This window comes from Zeugodacus cucurbitae, chromosome 4, assembly GCF_028554725.1.
Source record: "Zeugodacus cucurbitae isolate PBARC_wt_2022May chromosome 4, idZeuCucr1.2, whole genome shotgun sequence".
In the NCBI taxonomy this organism is placed as follows: Eukaryota; Metazoa; Arthropoda; class Insecta; order Diptera; family Tephritidae; genus Zeugodacus; species Zeugodacus cucurbitae.
This window is the reverse complement of record NC_071669.1, coordinates 24,021,168-24,040,748: the sequence shown is the minus strand read 5'-3', so window position 1 is coordinate 24,040,748 and position 19,581 is coordinate 24,021,168. Positions and strand designations below refer to the sequence as shown.

General features: G+C 31.8%; 1 protein-coding gene across 1 annotated transcript in view; it reads right to left on the bottom strand.

The window, feature by feature from the left end:
* The window catches only part of LOC105214783 (cationic amino acid transporter 3), a 34,364-nt gene extending 15,339 nt beyond the window's left edge, over positions 1–19,025 (bottom strand). The window contains exon 1 of the mRNA XM_011188414.3: positions 18,715–19,025. The gene's annotated coding sequence lies outside the window, so the exon portion shown is untranslated. The remainder of the gene's footprint in view (positions 1–18,714) is intronic.
* Between the last annotated feature and the right edge of the window lie 556 nt (positions 19,026–19,581).

Below are 19,581 nucleotides of genomic sequence, written 5' to 3'. Positions count from 1 at the left end.
TTGAAGAACAACAAAGCGGCGGGGCCGATGAATTATCGGACGAGCTATTCAAATACGGCGGCGGAAAGCTGATAAGGGACATGCATCAGCTTCTATGCGGAATATGGTCGAAAGAAATCATGCTGTGCCCGGCTGTGTGAGTTGACGTTGAGCAACACCAAACGGACCTCGGACCTCTACGATCCGCTCGACGCTACATCTGATGAGCTGTATGTGTTATTCGACGACATAGACAAAGTTCAGCGAATAAAAAGACAGCGGCTACGCTGGCTAGGTCATGTTTAGACCTCCATTCCGATGGAAGGATCAGGTGGAGAAGGACCTGGCTTCACTTGGTATTACCAATTGACGCCAAACTGCCAAAAGGAGAGATGCGTAGCGCACTGTTGTGGACTCGGCTATAACCGCGTAAGTGGTGTCTACACCAGTCAAGAAGAAGAAGAGAAGATATCCAGTAATTTATAATAATTATTTTAAGAAGTCGTTGTTCCGAACTTCAAAGGTAAATATGTCGATCTTGTAGGCAACATCAAAAATCGAGGAACACACGTTTTTCGCTTATCACTCAATCTCCCGGAAAAAGTTTGTTTGGTTCAATACCCAACCGATTGTTGTACAGTGTAATATGTCCAATGTGTTGATTTGAAATACCAATGCAGTTAACTTACTCACTCAATTTCATTTTATGGCCAGCCAAAAGAATTTCCATTGCATCGCTGAACAGGGTGGTCTAACTTTAAAGTAATCTCTAGTTCTGGCCACAGACTTTTAACTTTTTTTTTTGTATAGACTTATATGCATATATATAATATTGTAGTTGTTCTTATGCTTGTCTCATTCGCTGAGAGATCATTTTTTAAGCAGCTTTGTCATAGCAGAAATAAAGGGCACCTCATACTTTATAGCAATAATTGTCCTCCAAGCTACAATATCACTATCTATATAATAAGAAATATTCGTGGCATAAAACCATCGTCATTAAAAACCATTTAATCAATTATATTATAGTAGTTATATGGTTAAAATGTTATCGATCATTTCCATACAGTTTACCAGTAGGCGGATATCAATTTCGAGTTAGTATGTCAATATATGATGTTTGTATCATTTGAAATCGTTCTTGTAATATCAGAACTATTGAATAGATTTAAGGATAAGTACAGAATGTACGATTGGACCATCTTGTTGTTGTCTAGACTTATCACCAATGAAAACAAAGTAAGTAAAGTACCTATTAAACAAGTAATGCGAGATTTTCGCTTCACGTTTCCACTTAAGGTAATCTAGAATCCTGCATAAAGGTTATTTATACTTCTTATGGATTTAAGCAATAATACCAGCAATTCATAGTTTTTAAAAGTGTATTGTAGAAAAATAATAGAATACATACCCATTCATATTAATATTAAAAATTGGTCAAACTCGATCTCGTCAAAATGAATATATAAAATGTTATAAAAGGTGGCTAGTGCCAATAGTACCAATATACATACATATATACTTACTTATATACTACTAAGCGCTTTTTAAATAAACCACTTGCTATCAATGCGTACGGATACGCATAAACAATATATATTGTAATTTCCTAACTTTAAAAGCATGTACGAGTATATTATCAAAAGTGGAGAGATTCCAATAATGCGATTACGAGCACATTAATATGAAGGCGCTTTACTAAAGGCTGTCACATGGCTATAATAGCTTTAATCATACACTCATACCTTTAGACATAATCATTGATATATTCATGGCAACAATTTCGAGTGTTTTATTGACAGTTAGTAACTAAGGCGAGAGTATTACGTTGAAGAGTATGATTTCAATTTCGTAAATCATTTGCTGAGCGTAACCTTAATTTACAAGTGAACATGGGCATATTTCCCAAGCTTTTTTGTTTACTATGTTTTGTTTTTTTACTCGACTCAAATAATTATACTTCTTCTGTTCTCAGTGAGATACAAGTTATAAAACATTTATATTCGTTTGTCTGCTGGTATTGGGGGAATCCCTACTAGTATTTGACATATATTTTAAGCGGATTTGTTTATAAGTTTAAAACTTGTACCATTAATATAAGAACAGTCAACCTTCCCGGATTTAATATTTAATTAACCAAAGCAGAACGCCTAAAAATAACAGCAAGAAATATGAATAGTTTATGACAACAGATGTTGGTTTTGGCAATTATCACATGATTTGCATAATATTCAAAGCTTCACACCTCACTTCGAATTAAAATATGTATATACATATATATTTATATGTCTATACATAATTAATTTCCAATATAACAAGCTTTAAAAAACAACAACTCAAATCAAAACAAACACAAACAAGTTTTTAATTGGATGAGTTTTTTGGCTTGAGCTAAAAATAAGAACACTAGTTTACGACACAAAAAAATTTAAGAACCATCCATAAGAAGAACAATAGAATATTAAAAATTAATGTAATAAAATAAGATTTTTCTTTTGTATGATAAATCGATCTAAATCAACGCTTTAGTCGAGCAAAGGCGATTTAATTGACCAATTAACTCCTGTGTGAAAAGACTATAAATTTATTTTATTATTTGTTAACCAGTGTGGCTACGGAGGATGTTCAACTGGGAAATAAATTATTGAAAAGAAATGAATACAAACTCGAACGAAACGACTTTCGAAATCAATCACGAGATGAGGTAAGCAAAGACTTTTACGTAGGACCGCATATATGTACATATGTATAATAATATCAAAAACCGCTTTCACATATTTCGTAAGTAATTTTCAAATTTTATGAATGGCAGGTAAATATGAGGAGTAATCGGAAATTACATAGACCCTCATCCAAAAAAATTCCAACACAAAGTGCCTTGTGATTATTAGTTGGGGACAATTTTCGCCCACATGAAAGGGGAGTAAACTATTTTAGAGATCATTAGCTAACCAAAGGATCGAGAAATATATAAAGAATATAAAGAAACCTGAAATAGTTGTATCAAGATAGTAGGATCTAACTTAAAAAATAAACAGGTAAAATCCATAATTTATTTAACTTTAAAAATATCTAAACAAACGTCAGAGTCATACATACATATAACAATCCCCATTAGATAGTATACAAACAAGTTAGAAGCATTAATAAATTATTCATTTCAATTAATAAAACGCACAAAAATAGGTTAAATATTTAATTTAGTCAATTTCTCGTGTGTTGTTTCCATTTTTCCGTATACAATTAAAATAATATTAAATTTATTAAGCAGTAAAGTTGTAGCTAACTACACAGGAAATCATTGAGTGGAAAGTTTTGACATACAGTGAGTTACTAAACTAATCGTATAAACTAAAATTATTAGTATAAACAAATTAATACTAAAACAAGTAAGGAAGGGCTAAGTTCGGGTGTAAGCGAACATTTTATACTCTCTAAATTTCACTCTTCACCCTGATCACCCTGATTTCCACTCTTCACCCTGATCACTTTGGTATGTATAACCCTATATCTAACTCGTTTAGTTTTGGGTGTTACAAACAACCGTTATGTGAACATAACTATAATACTCTCTAGCAACTTTGTTGCGAAAGTATAAATATATTATAATTAGTTTCGAAGCAGGATTAATCCAGGATCATGATAAACAGTTTCAAAACCTTAGAAAAACCACTCTTCAAAATGGGTAACCGAAAAATGATGTTGTTCGAGTTATGTGGCTTTCTAAAGCTATCAAAAGATAGATAGGTCCAATATGTTTATGAAAAACTGGGTGGGTTACAACTCTGTGTAAAGTAAAGTCTGTTTTACAACAAAACAATGAAAATAAATAAATGTTCGAATCAATTAAAAAAATTTCCAGAAGGCTTGCTGATAATATTGTCTCAAAGATTTTACATTTTCTTTGTGGTTATTGTTGTGAATTATTTTCACGGTAGTGATTTGAAAATTCGCTCTTTTTTTAATACCAAATCCATGAAAATAGTTCCTTATGCAATAATTTTAAACAAAACAAATAAATAATCATGTCGTCATGAACTATATGTTATACTCGTATGTCAAACTAAACTAACTAACATAAACTCTATTTCTATCATTCAATAAGCCCAAGAATAATTCTCTCGAGATTTTTATGCTTTTACAAAATAAGATCACACAATAACTTTTCTAAATAACGGTCTAGCCCTTTTAAGCCTCAGTGTAGATACATATATTATTTTTGTTTGTGAAACAAGTTAAAGTTTCCACAAGATAAATTTGACCGCAAGACAGATTATATATGTATATATACAGACATATGTGTTCGCATACCCACATACATATACAATCTATGTATATGTAAATGTAGCTATAAAATTGAATAATTACGTGTGTTTGTTGAAATCTAATCACTATAGCTTGACCGCATAAATCTCACATCATTTGTATATAAATTGACTGTAAAAATTACAACCATTCAAAATAGAAATCCATGCAACCAAGTTGGTTAATAACCTCCAACAAGAACGTTGACTTGACTTTAGACTATGAAAACAGCGGCCACAAATTAAATATATACGCGTTTGGACGTGTATGAATTACCGCATTTGTACACTTAATAGGCATGCGATAGCGACTACCGTTTGTAAACACGAAACCCCACTTGACTGTGTATGTGCACGTGAGTGTCGCCGCATAAGTTTGCTGGAAGCAGCTGGTGGCGGCTGGAGAATTAAAAAAATGTGGACCAAACTGTGTCATGCGTCTTTCATACTCGAACATACGAGTAAATTTGGCAATAATATTAAGACGACAAGAAGCGGTTTGACATGCGATATACGATAACACTGGCGTTTTCGCGTACATTTTGTTTTGCCGGTGAAAATACTAGTTAAAGCCAACTAATGTATAAATAATTAAGTAAATCTCACATTGTCAACGTGCGTAAATAATTACGCATCCATTAAAGTAATTAGCATTTTTGCGCACTAAGTCCCCAAAATTCAGTCATTTAGTCATATATGTATATACACAGATGATACGCAAAATTGTCTGAAATAATGACTATTAAGATCACATACATACATACATACATAGCTCATCTATTATAATAGTATTTAGTAAAGTAAATAATAGTGTTTGGTATTTGAGAACTATTAGAATAGATAAATCACAATATTTACAATTATTGCTCATTTACATTTTTTAGAAAACATATTTGTGGATCGAAAATAATATTGTGGAATACCAAAACTGTTGATATTTATATCAAAATAGTAAAAATACCAATATCAACAACCATTACACCATTTAAGGGGTTAGGGGTAGTCAGGATTTTCAAAAAATATTTTTTTTGCATTTTAGTTAGGTGTAATATCTTAAAAATATTCTCTGAAAATTTGAAGTTGATCCGATAATAACTTTTCGAGTTATTCGACAAATAACAAAGATTTCGCTCGGGCGCTCCAAAAGGCTAGCGTAAAACTTTAAATGCGTTTTTCTCAAAACTTTTTTTTTTGAACTGGTGACAACTGTAACTCGATAACCTTAAGTTTTAATGAAACTCATACAGCTTTTAGAATACATAATAAACTACGGCCTGCTCGAATGATTTTTTTTTCAAAAATTTCGATTTTTTAAGACAAATTAACTGTTGATTTTTTGCCCGCCACTTCGTTAATTAAAAAAAAAGCTTCGATCAGGCCCAGGATTATCTACTTATAAAACTATTTTTTTTTTTCGATTGATTTTAGATGAATCTCCAAGGACTTATGATTGTCACCGCAAGGACCTTTTTTTGAAACTGTGTCAATACCGAAGCTATAACTTTGGAAATATTTTTTCAAATGTTCGTGACTTCAAGTCGAAACATTGTATAATAATGCCATATTATTACTTTTGTAAAATAACATGATTTAATACAAAAAAAATACTCAAAATTCTCATTTTTTTCGTGTCTCTGGCTACCACTAACTCCTTAAATATTTTAATCATTTGTAGGACTTTTATAGCGCTTGAAAATTTAATTGTCTTATTAAAAATATCAAATTACATAAATTCTTGAAATCTGAATTCGTCAAACCAGAAATAAAGGTTTCACTCGTAGAGATTAATTCTTGCAATGAATCTTTATTATATGGAGGAAGATTTCATTATACGCTTTCATCTAACAATCTGGTGCACACCGACTTTAGCACTGAATTACTTATTGCACCCATGGACGTAGCCGGAAGGTGTATGGCCGCGAAAACCGCTTCGACTGGCAGTCTTGGGTGGATAGGAGTCACTGTATAAGAGGCTCGGTCGGCTTCTTTACGGATAGGCCAAAGTTAGCGGGTAAAGTTGGGGAGAGAAGTTTATTGTCGAAACCCTCTCATCAACCTCAGCTTCAGGCTTCCGAACTATTGTAGTGTTTAACAAGCGGAAGTGGCTGCCATAAAGTTTGCAGCGGATTTACTACTGCCCCCCCAGCAGCCATCAGAAAGGTGACGATCAGAGATCTGCATTGAGTAATAATGAAATTAGTGCACAAACTCATGAGCCAAACAAATTGGTGTAAATGAGTACTAATACAAATATCAAAAATGACAAAGACTCATTTCCACCAAACCAAAAAAAACTCATAGTATTTCTACACTTATATGTGCCGTCAATTTATGACTCAAACGAGCGTATATTAAAAATTTCATTTTACTCACTTGTTCATTGGTCACGATGAAAATAAACTTGAATGAGCTCGCTACACTGATCGGCATGAGTGGAATTGTGACTTCGTAGCTGAGCACGAAAGTAAAGATACCCAGTAGGAACTTTGTCACATTACATGTTTCATTATATCATTGAACATGCATTTTCGTGCGTCTTTATTTATTTTCAATACATTACTATTAAAAGAAATATATTAGAACCTAAAAGTATTAACTTTACTGTCATTAATTAACTTAAAACATTAAATGTAATACACGACATCAAAGAACAAAACACATCGTTAGTCATTTCCCGCAGGGCACTTTTGCCTAGCGGCGGCACAGCCTTCGTCAGTTTTACTTTGATCCTATTCGTATCACTTTATTTATTTAGCTATACTATTGGTGTTATTTTGGTGGTATGGCTCATTTTTGTTTAACTTGACTGAATTATTGTCTCATGAGACAATTGAGCACTTCAACGATACGTATGAAGAGAAACTTACTCATTTTTCATGTTCTCGCTTTGTGTGCTGTGCGTAAATGTGTTTTAGTGGATCTTTGTGTTTGATGATTTTTGACTTATATGCACTAATACTTCTTTTTGTGTTACTCAACCAATGACTCAAAAAAGGGAATAATTGCAGTTCTCTGGTGACGATCCACTCTAATAGTAGAGCGGCGATACTAGCCTTGAGCTCGCTGACTGTGCGTTTTAGGCTGGTGAGGGAATAGGGAAGTCCTCGTTATCAGTTACATCGGAAAACTTCGCAAGCAGACTAGTTTGGGTGTCTGGCCACAGCGGAATAGCAGGAAATTTCAAGGCTGATGAGCTCGCTTGGCTAAGGCAGTCGATCTCACCTACAATGGAATGTTAAATAGTAGGTGCACCACTATACTCAAGCAAGCGCTGGACAGTCACTAGTACCTGTTCTGTCGCTAGATCCTTCTAGCTCAAAGTAAATTGCAAGATGTCAAGGGAACACTTCTCCCCTTCTTTTTGGAATTCCCCACCTTTGCGAGCAAAAGTTCCTTAGACCTTAGTTTTTGAGTCATTCTCGCGAATTAGCGAATAGAGAAGTACAAAAACATTTTCTAAGGAGACGTCAAAAGTAAAAAACTAGTATTCAATGAAAGTTCTTTAATATAATATCTACTTCTAATGGATTTGATTTGAATATTTAATAAATATCAACATCCTATAGAAAAAGAAAAATAATAGCTAAGATGTCTTTTATTCTGACCTATATATATATCAAGTATAAAGAAGAATAAAGAGACGGAAATTATGAAATACGTTATAGTCGTTGGTTAAAGTCAACTGAAAATATTGAAAACCTATTATTTATTATATTTGAAAGATAGTTTCGACATGTCAGAAACACATTCAATCCTTCAGAATGCCGGTTACCACTTTCAACTATTTGTTAAGTTTCAGCGTTATATGTACAAAACTGTTATAATCTTTTGCAACATGTTGCTAGAGTAAAAATTAAGTAATTAAGTTCACTATAATTTCAGTGTAGTTTTTGTGGTTTATTACATCATAAAACTTAATGAAAATTTTATTACAATCTACCAATCTACAGCTACCGATTGAACTTGTTTTTCCCAATGAAATATTACATTAATGAATCATGACCTAGAACTATCTAATCAAGGTTATTGCTTGGGTTTCCCATTAATACAATCTTACGATCGTACAAAAAAAATTAATCTAATGATCGCTCTACTTGACAAATGATAATTATTATGAATTAATTAAAGCAAATAATAATGAAAGGTAAATTCATACTAGGGGCGACTATTTGAGTATATAAAGAGTAAATTTGAGATCTTTGGGATCTTTTTTTTATTGCTAAACACTTTCTCTGTGTTATTCAAACTTTCTTGTTTGCTCTTTGTTTAAATTCTCTGCTACAATTAAAAAATCTCTCTAAATGTCTACATAAACACTCATTAGCTATATTATCTCGAAACACGCTTACATATCTACAAAGTTTGTACTATATCTTAGAGTATTTTATAACAGCTGCCAGACATAGACCTTATTTTATTGCTGAGATTTTCACAATGCGTAAAGCCATATTTATCAAATGACACTTGACGATTTATCACACGCCATATAATTTGTCACAAGTGGAGCTTTTTAGACATTTTTAGACACGTATAGGTACAGCTATTATACATATGTAAGCATGTTTCTAAAGCAAATATTGCGGCGCGATAATTAATTAATAGCCACTAAAAATTTGGTAAAGTACAATCAATAATTAAATTAGTGTATTAATGAAATTATAAAGTGTGCAAATATGAAGTAATTGATTCCAAGTAATTACTAAATTTTCTATTGAAGCGTAAAAGCACAGTATGTAGACTAACTAAACACTCATAACTACAGTTAGATTAGATAAATGAACAATTTATAGTTCATTTGATCAAAACATTGTATTGTTTACGTAAGTAAGCTGTTGTGCCACAGTTTAATTGTTCTGCACGCTTATTGTTAAGGAAATACGTTATTCGTGCAAATTTTTTAGAAAACGTCACAAGGCCATTATAAAAATTAATGATATAGCTATCGAGATTACCGAATAAACAATCGGATTAACTACTTGCGGTCAAAAAATTTAAAATTCTCCGCCAGATAATAATAAACGTTGACGTAAATGCAAGATATTGATCGAAACTGCTACTAAAGACATGTTCTTTTGAAAAAAATAAATAAATAGTTAAGACATTTATATAATATATAAAGGATTTGAGGCTCCTTCAAATTATGAAATATATCAATACACTATTCTTATGTGAATAGACAACAAAAAAGAATAATATTACAGATATCTCGTCTGAGAATGACACACTTTCCTTTCCTTGAAGTGCGTTTGAGAGAAAAATATATTGATTTATAACGTCATAAACGGCTTTTGTTTACAATTACTATGGAACTTTGACAGTTCATTTCTCTGAGACTTGGCAATGTTATCTCTTTAACTTCTGATTCCATATGATTTGATTACATCTAAACGTGTCAAAAACAATGAAGTTCAATGAGACAATGACTGCTTCACATTTATTGCAATGATATTTTCATTCTTTGTTTCCAGCTGAATTATCACGATTATCTAAGTACTTTGAAGCAGAAATATGACAATCATATCAACATTGCCATCATGTTCTGTGGTAATTTCGAAAGTAATTATCGAGAGGAAATTAAAAGAGCAGCAAACTGGTTACATTCGGTTTTGAAGTACATTGTTTTCCAGCTATTCCAAGACTATCTAAACATATAGATACTTTAAAACTTGTTTTTTTTTCAATGATTGAAAGATCTAGACCACTCAAACATTAAGCTCTTCAAATTATTTTGTATTATGTTATATTCGATTAGGTTTATGTAAGTGCTTAATAAATTTTCCATAAAAATATTTCATATGTTGTACACCTTTTGCAATGTATACCATTTGAAGTGATTATAATAATGTATCTCTTAGTCAGATGTCTGATATTTTATGGGTTCGAGTACCTGTACAAAACATTTTGAAAAAATTCTACTTTATTATTCAATACATATCCATCAATGAATAATATTATCCAACGTCTGACTTTGCTTCAAAAAAGATCGCAGTCTTGGTGAGTTCTTTCCGCTGACCACTCACTTGAGGAAAAATTATCTGGAGGTTAGCACCGAAACGTAATTAATGCAATTTCGTTCTCGTTGATTTGTGGTGACTCATATTGTTAAGGGTTTTGTATACTGAAGTTTTTATTTGGTACCATCATCATTTTTCTAACAAATAATAATATTTCATTAATACAAAAAAAGATCTACGATTAATACACGTAACGTTTGAAGATTTATTCTAATCATAGAACATATGTACATGTTTACAATTCTAGTGATGGCCCCTCATAGCAATCCTTTAGTACATATTTCTGTAGGTACTATATTTGATTTGGAAACAATTTTCTTTACACTTATCTTAAAATATCTAAAAGCCTCTTATAAGTAATAAAAAATCTTCGAAAATAAATAATATTTTGAAATTTGTTTATTAGAAGATTTGTATAGATAAGATAATTCCCCAATATCAACTTTTATTCATTGAAGACATGGTTTTGTGCACCATGTTTTGGCCCTAAGTATTTATGGGCACAAAAAATAATGAAGGATTTATAAATCCCTTAATTTTATTGTCCTACTATGAATGATGCTATAAAAGGTAAAAGATTGTTCTTCGAAAAAAATATAAAAAAATTATGTCGAAAATGCTGGACCCTTTATAACATTTGCCATATAAACTTAACAAAAAAAGTTTTATGTGCCATTAAATTAAGAAGAAAATTTAAATTATATCTATATTTTGGATTTTTTAGTAGCTATATCCTGTAATTAATAATAATTGTGTTTAAGTCCTTTTTTCGAACTACGATTCGAAATATTTCGAATATGGAGTGTAACGAAAATCGAAAAATACACCGGAGAAAATAGTTTGAACCAATACTTAGACAGAAAGTCGATTTTGGCGTATAGTGTTATGTAACATATTTTTTTAATGAATCCCAAAAGGGACTTAAGTACTCAGGACTCCTGGTAGGATATTGCAAAATATTGTATTACTGTAAAATTGTTGTTTATTTGCATTGTTGATACAATTGCACCTCTTTTGGTCGCCTTTTAACTCAACAGTCATACGGATCGTGGCTAGCAGGAGTTAAATAGGATCAGAGAAATTTGCAAAAATAAACATAAATACATCATTATTGGATTCTGAAACAAAATTCAAATGGAGAATTCTCCACTTCTGCCATATTATTGGTAACATACCCAGATTTTCCTTCCTTTGGGTTTAATAATTAAACTATTATGTATGTACATATGTTTGTATGTATATCTCATTGAAATCTTATAACCGCATTATATTTTAACCCTATTTATTTATGCCAAACCGTTTGATTTATACCAGTTGTATGTTCGATGCGCCACTCGCCAGTTTTTGACTGTAGCTAATATTAAATACGAATAGTAAAAGCTTTTAAATGTTACGGGTGTTTTAAAAATGTCATGTGAGTAAACATGTTCAAGTTTCACCACCCCCTTAGCCACCGTCTGCTATTTCTATACATGCCGATATGGGTATATGTGTGTATGTAAATGGTAATTGACTTCCCTATACATTTCGCATTCATTTGCTTTAGTAATTATTGTTGCATTAAAACGTTTCGCCAATATCTGTGCATTGTTGTTGTACGAGTAGTATGTTTGTGCATTTATAATCACCGAGCGTTTAAATAATGCAAATTCTCACAATGCCGGAATCAACCAATACCTATGTATGTATAAATAGCCACTATTTAAATGTTTGTATACATATCCAATCGAGTGTGTATGATATGAATGAATTGTTGTTAATTGCCAGCTAAGATATTGTGCAAATATTTATGGATACGCTATATCAGATGAATTACATTACAAATTCACACATCTGGACGTAAGCGCACACGTATTTGCAAATAACAGTTTTTAAATTGTGATAAGGATCAAGCGAATTTCGCTAATAGGGGCTTACTGCCGTTTTCTCAAGGCTTTCTTTGGAGTTTGAAATAGTAGAGACACGTGTATTCCTCTCTCATTAAAAATCATTTACAATTTATATTATATATTAGTCCACTAGAATAACTAGAATAACGAAAATCATCATATAGAGTATATGAGGGCAGAGGTAATTTCAGTTTCAAGAAATTAGCATGTACCAAATTTCAATAAAATCAGTCGAGTAGTTCCTGAAATATTGTTTTTGACCCAAAAATGGGAGTCACCAAGCCCATTTTTTAATTTTTTTTTTACGAGAGTATAATGGATGGCATACCTAAGTTGTTACAGGACCCTACGAAAAGTAGTTGGGGAGGCTTTAATTTAAACGAAGTTCCCATCTATCCACAATTTTACACTGACTCGCATAACTCAAAAAACTTAAAATTGTGCAAAATATTACAATTATGTACCAAGTACATCGAGGTTAGAAAAGCTTTCGATAGAGTAATTTACAGAAGGGACGACTTTTTCCGATATATTATGTAGCAATTTTTTATTTATTCATATTTTTTTATAAATCAACAGTCATTGTTTTTCGTAATTCAATTAAGGTTAAATGATATTAATGCTAAGAAAGGGCAAAGGGTTGCGGCGTAGACAGGCCGGAATTATACCTCCAATAGGAACAAATTGCCTGGGAAGGAGTGCAATTTTAAACTTGTTATTTAACATAAACACAATGGTATATTTATACACGTCATAATTTTGTAAGGTTCGTAGAGTTTCGCATCACGTTGTTAGTTATTACCTCAATAAGTGTTAATAGGCCTTGTTATCAGCAACATGCACGATTTACCGGCGTGTGTTTTTAAATATTTACATTTAGCACTTTATAATATGTTAACTTGTGGATATATGTATATCTACTTATTCATACGATATGTGCATATCTTTATTTAACTTTATTTGTTTCTAGCTTAACGGTGAACAAAGCGCATTGAGATATGAAAATGTCAATAAAATACAAATAATCACGACGTTGAAAGAAAATAACCTTGTCCAGGGGACGTGTAAGGCGCGGTACTACTGCATAAAACAGCTCTATATTTAGGAAATGATGCCATAAATGAGATATTTTGCACTTTCCACATGCTTAAAAGATTTAGTTTAATGACTATATGAGAATTTAGGTGAATCATAATAAAAATAGTATTTACAGCAAGTAAAATTATTCTCAGATAATAATAGTTTTGCTACAAAAGGTACACTAGTGCTAATATAAGCAGACTGGAAATGACTCGAAGTCCCGTCGTACTCTTACAATTTTGGCCTAAACATTTGGACTGACATATGGAACGACACGGCGCATTTTACGTCGAGATCTTAAATTGAAAGCCTACAAAACACAACTTGTGCAAGAACTGAAGCCGCCCGACCTACACAAATGACATCGCTTCGTTCTATGGACTCTTGAAAAGTTCCAAGATTCGAGCCAAATTCTGTTCAACGATGAGTCTCATTTCTGGCTCAATGGGTAAGACGAAGAGAACTTGAAGAGATTCAAGAGCTGTCATTTCTCCAGAAAAACAACGATTAGCTGTGGTTTATGGGCCAATGGAATCACGGTCTATATTTCTTCAAGATTGATGCCGGTGAGAACATAACCGTCAATGGTGCCTGCACCGCGCCATGATAACCGACTATTCGATGCCTTAAATTGTAGCTCGTGATCTCGGCGGTATTTAGTTTCACTTCCCACACATCGCATCAATCAATGGATTTATTGAGAGAACCGAACAGAGTCATCGAAAATTGTACTCAACGGATGGACCATCTGAGACGTAGCCGCGGTCAACATTTGAAAGAGATAATCTTTAAAAAATAGATTCCAAACTAAATTTTAATTTTTTTTTAAGTAGGGAATCTCGAAATCTTTACTTACTCATCTGTAATCGCATATAATGGTTATAATAGAAATAAGTCACCTCAACTGAGTTATGATAGACTCAAAGCCTTTGGCCGGTCTTTTAATCTATACCTAGGAGTTTTTCGTATCACATAGGATCGGTACTTGAACTTCACAAGATCAACGGAACCTTAAAACATAACATAAACTAACCTAACCTAACTAAAATTCGATATGAAATAAAAACCTTTAAATTAACAATAAAATAATAAATTGTGGGAGAATAATTGAATTACACTTAGTCATGCGCTTATTACATGCGAACGAACTGAAAAAGTTGTACTACTTTGCATTTGAATAGAAATCCAAATAACTTTAATTATGAGGAACAATTAAAAGCAGTGACTTACCATGACACACCTACTAATATATATAGTATCATGTAGTATTTATGTATCTGAAATTATATTTACCTCCCTCAGTTTTTGCGCATATCAATTACTTAACTCATAACTTGCGGTAAAAGTAGCAATGACGAGAATAAAATTACTTTTTCATGTACATACGTATATAAGTATATACGGATGTACATATATGCCGCTGTATTATGTGCGAAAAAATAATTTTTATCTACACCATCGCACACACAAAGCGCAACAGGTAGAGTGCTCATAAGTAACTAACTGCAATTAAACGCAGACAGAAAAAAAGCAAAGAAAATTGGCATAAATAAAAGCAATGGCAAATATACAGCAAGTGTCTAATTTCAGCATGCTTATGACGCGTGCGACCTATTGTACTACAAACAATATAAAATATATGGTATCACACTGAATTTTTTTCTAAACACACGCGCGTCTTTTCACTTGAAGATACGGAAAAACTGTTATAAAGATTTTTTAATAATAAAAATATTTCTTCTCTATAACATTTATGGCTCTCATGCTCTTGAGTTAAGGACTTTAAATACGAGTACACGAGATACTACTACATATACTGAAATGGAGTAATTAATTGATTTGATTGTCTCACTCGAAATATATATACATTCCAATATATTGAGACCAAATACACGTGTCCTTAAAATAAAGTAAACCGATTTACATTGCAATAGCGCTTTTATCAAATAATTAAAACTTTGGCAACTGCGTACTCAAATTCAATATACTGAATTAAAGATTCTTTACCTGTCGAATAGAAGAAACTATACCAGTTGCCAAACCGAACTTGCATCTCTTACCGAGCAACAGCAACCTCTTAGTTTCTAGCAGCAGCAATGTCTTACGCTTTCTTCAAATAGTTATAATTTATTTCAAGACTGAATTCTGTAAACAACTATTAAGAACCTGAACTTAATTTTTAGCTTCGTCTTAATACAAGATTTTAAAAGCAAAAGGCAACCCTAACTTTGTTAAACGTTGGTCTAATGAATTTATAGACCCGTGTAGTACTAAAATTATTTTTACAACTTTGGTAAGACCTACATATTGGAATTTGATACTCTGTGATGGAAGCGTGGTTACCAAATTCATTCGGATAAGTTAGAGTCAATTTGTAGTTTTTGCCTTTGGAGCATTTACACTGTGATACTACGTTAAATCTTCCTCTATATACTAATCGGGAATAATATAAGGGAAATGTTTGGCATGGTAAATGGTTTCATGGATTCTAAATGGATCAGTTTGTTAAGTAACATTTCATTTGTTTCACAACATTCCTCTGATCTGCTATTAATTTTAATGTCCTTGCTCGCTCATCACAGTTTAGACTATTACTTTTAAAATATTCTAGCATAAATTTTGAGCTAAATGAACCATTTCGCGGTATTTGTCAGGATTTTAATTCTCCTTCTAGCAGATTTCATTTAACAGAATCACTCTTTAGTATCAAAGAACTATTCTATCTTCTCTCAATAAGTAATATTCTAAAAATTTCAAAATTTCTTTTACGTAATTCTAAATTCCATCTCTAGAAATTTTTGTTTCTGTTATTGCGGACTGCGCCCCTCGCTTCTCTTGAGGAGGGTAATCATTGGGTTTATTATTACTATTATTATTAGTCCCCATGATCCGATCCGAATATAAAGTTCTTCTGATAGATATTAACAACACTAATGGGTTGGGTGGGTTTCAGAAACTCAAAACAAGGGTGTTTTTTAATTTTTTTTACATATCCAAACATTACTTCATTTAAACAATAGAGCATATCAAAGATACGTATTTAAATAGTATTTTGTGAAATTTTTAATGAAAAATTCCGAAAAGTTTTGACCTTATCTTCCATGATGTGTCCAAAAAACGCCCTTGCAGTGGACAGCTAACTCATTATTGGTTCAGCGAAAATCAATAAACCAAAAATACTTCGATAGTACATGGATAAATCTAGTTAATGAACGAAGGAAGAAAGGAAATATTAAATTTGAATTTTTGACAGAATCTAATGAAAAACGCACTTTTTTGGTCAAATTTTCGGCATAATTGGCACGAAAAATAGTAGTAATAAAAATAAAAAAATCCTTCGTTCATTAACTAGATAATGCTATTTCAAAGATGTGTGTAAAATTAAAAAAAAAAAATCGATTTATAACTTTTCGTGAAATCATTTACTGACCTGAAAAATTTGGTTTTGAGATAAACCCGTTTAAAGTTTTACATTCAAACTGACTTGGCCTGATGGGCGGAACTTCCAAATGGTATATCGTTTAGACTTTTACTCGGATTGATTTAATATTTTTGGATAATATTTTAAACATATTATACAATTTTATATGACAACAAGTAAGGAAAGGTTAAGTTCGGGTGGAACCGAACATTTTATACTCTCGCAATTTATTTAGAGATTTACCTATATTTTCGGTGAAAAATTGCCCTTAGGCACTGAGTTCTTCATGTTTGATATCAGGGGCCTTGAAAAGTCATGGTCCGATTTTAACAATTTTTCCACAAGTGATGTCACAGCTCAAATACAGTATTTGTGTAAAGTTTTATTTCGCTATCTTTATCGGTTCCTTATGTATACATTATAAAGTGAAAGAATCAGAAGGATTCAAAATTGAGTTATATGGGAAGTAGGCGTAGTTGTGAACCGATTACTCTCGAAAAGTAAATCGATTGGTATTTTGGGTAATTTACTTTTTCGAATAATTTACTTTTCCAAATATATACATAAATTATCTGTTTTTATAATATTAAATGCATTTTTAAACTTAAAAAATTCATTCATTTATTTGCTTCAATAAAACATATGGATTTACATGAAAAAAATATTTACATTTACATACATACATATGTATTTACTATGAAGGGACAAAATCTTGAATATTCTTTTGTTTTTTTTCTTTTGCAATATATTTTCTGACCATTTTTGTATGACAATTCAAAAAGTCTGACACCTGATTTGCATCGTTTTCATTTTTAAACCAGTGGATCAGGTAGGAGAGTTTATTTACTAAAAAGACGCGATAAACAAGAGAGTAAGTGTTTTTGCAACATCGTAAAAAACGCTGCTTGCTTCGTTTCGAATTTTTTACCACACTCTCTGAAAAGTAAATTAAAAAATTTACTTTTTCGAGGTGCATGTGTAATCTTAAAGCTGATTAACTTTTCCGCGATTATTTACTTTATGAGAATTTACTTTTCGAGAGTATACTGTATCCACACATTTCACTCTAATTCATTCCATTTGTGAAAGTATTCATAACTCGGTTGCAACTGAACTTAAAGTTTCTTTACTTATTACCATTCTTAAAACATAAGTGAAATCCCTGTTAAATCCCTTCAAAGCCTATTTCTATGATAATTATACCCAGAATTTACTACCCTAATGTAATTTAGTTGATTGAATTATTGGTTAATTGTATAACTCGATAACAATGAATACTTATCTAATTGAAATCACAGGGCCATAAATCAATTTAATATATAAATGTGATATTAAAGATTACTTTATCAGATTCTAATGATACTAGATAACTTAGTAATTACAAAAGTATTAATGTTCATTATATTTATCGATACTTAGCCTCATTTGTGGACGTCTAAATCAAAGGTATAAAAGTTTTTAATTGCGTTAACAACAAATAACACAAATTTACTTAGTATGAAAAACCTCGTCTTAACCAGTATTCAAAAAGAGTGGTGTTAGAAGAAACCATTTTACGCTGAGACTTTTAATATCCGTTTATTATTCTGTAAATATTCGTTTATCCAATATTTTGAGGGGTTATTATTCAACATATGGGTTATTACTTGTCAATATTTTTTCTGGTTCAGTAGGATAGATCGTTTCCGAAACTTCCTTGGGCAATCCGGAACTTAAAGTTAATGCAGTATTTTACTTAAAATACATAACATAATTCATATTTAATTACACAATCACCTACTATTTTTGTACCAAATATATATCCGAATATCCGGTAACAGTATTCGCTTGTATCCACCTTTTTCAACTATTCCTATTGTATTTTATAAAATTTACGTTTAATGTAAAAAAGACAAACATTAGGAAGAAAAACAACACAAATTATTATACAAACTCATACGACGTAGCAAATCCGCTACAAACACAACTGAAACTATTTAAGCACCCATTATAATAAGTAACTTCATTAATCTCATTTTTCGGCTTACCTCTTACCGAAGATTTCACTTTTAACTGTTTGCACCCTTTCGCCAATTTAAATGCTTTTCATTCCATTAAAATGGTTATTTGCTTATTAAAATTAAAACTTTTTTGTTTTACTTTAAAAATGACACATTAAAAATTGTAACTTCTTCACTTAAATATTTTATGCACACATTTTATTGCTCAAAACGGCAATTTCGGCATCAAAGTTTTCACAAATAAATGCCAAGAAAAAACAAACAACGCTGAAACAATTGCGATCAGCGATATGCAAAAGCAGAGAGATCTGTGGAAGTTAGCTAGTTAATGTCTAAAAACTGACGCGCTCACAAGTTGACTGGACCGAGTTAACTGTAGAACACACAAAAAAAAGGTTTTAAACTGAGCAAACAATAAATCATACCGTAGAGAGGATGTACTGTGCGATTATAAATTGAAAATGCCCGAATTAATTTTTGAGTGTGTAACTCAAAGCGGCTACTCAAATAAAATAGAATAGTAAAAAAATACAGTAACAAATCTGTTTAATTGCGGCTCTGTGTATTACTCAATGCTGCTTCTGCTGAAGCTACAAATGCCGATAGCTCTTAGATAACAGTGACAACTAGCAATATCGCTTTGATAAGACAGTGGCTTTTGAGAAGTGGAAATTATTCTCAGCTTTATACATTTGTTCTATTTATTAGACTTAAACATATTCTTATATATCAGGTTTATCCAAGGGCAATAATGATATGTACTACATAAAAACACATGTTGTAACTGTTGTGGGACTAACTCCGCCATAGCCGGTCCCAAGCCCGTGCTGTAAAAGGAGGAGGATAGGACGAAACACCCCGAATGGCTTCTAGTAAGCCTTTCGGGAAGTAGGA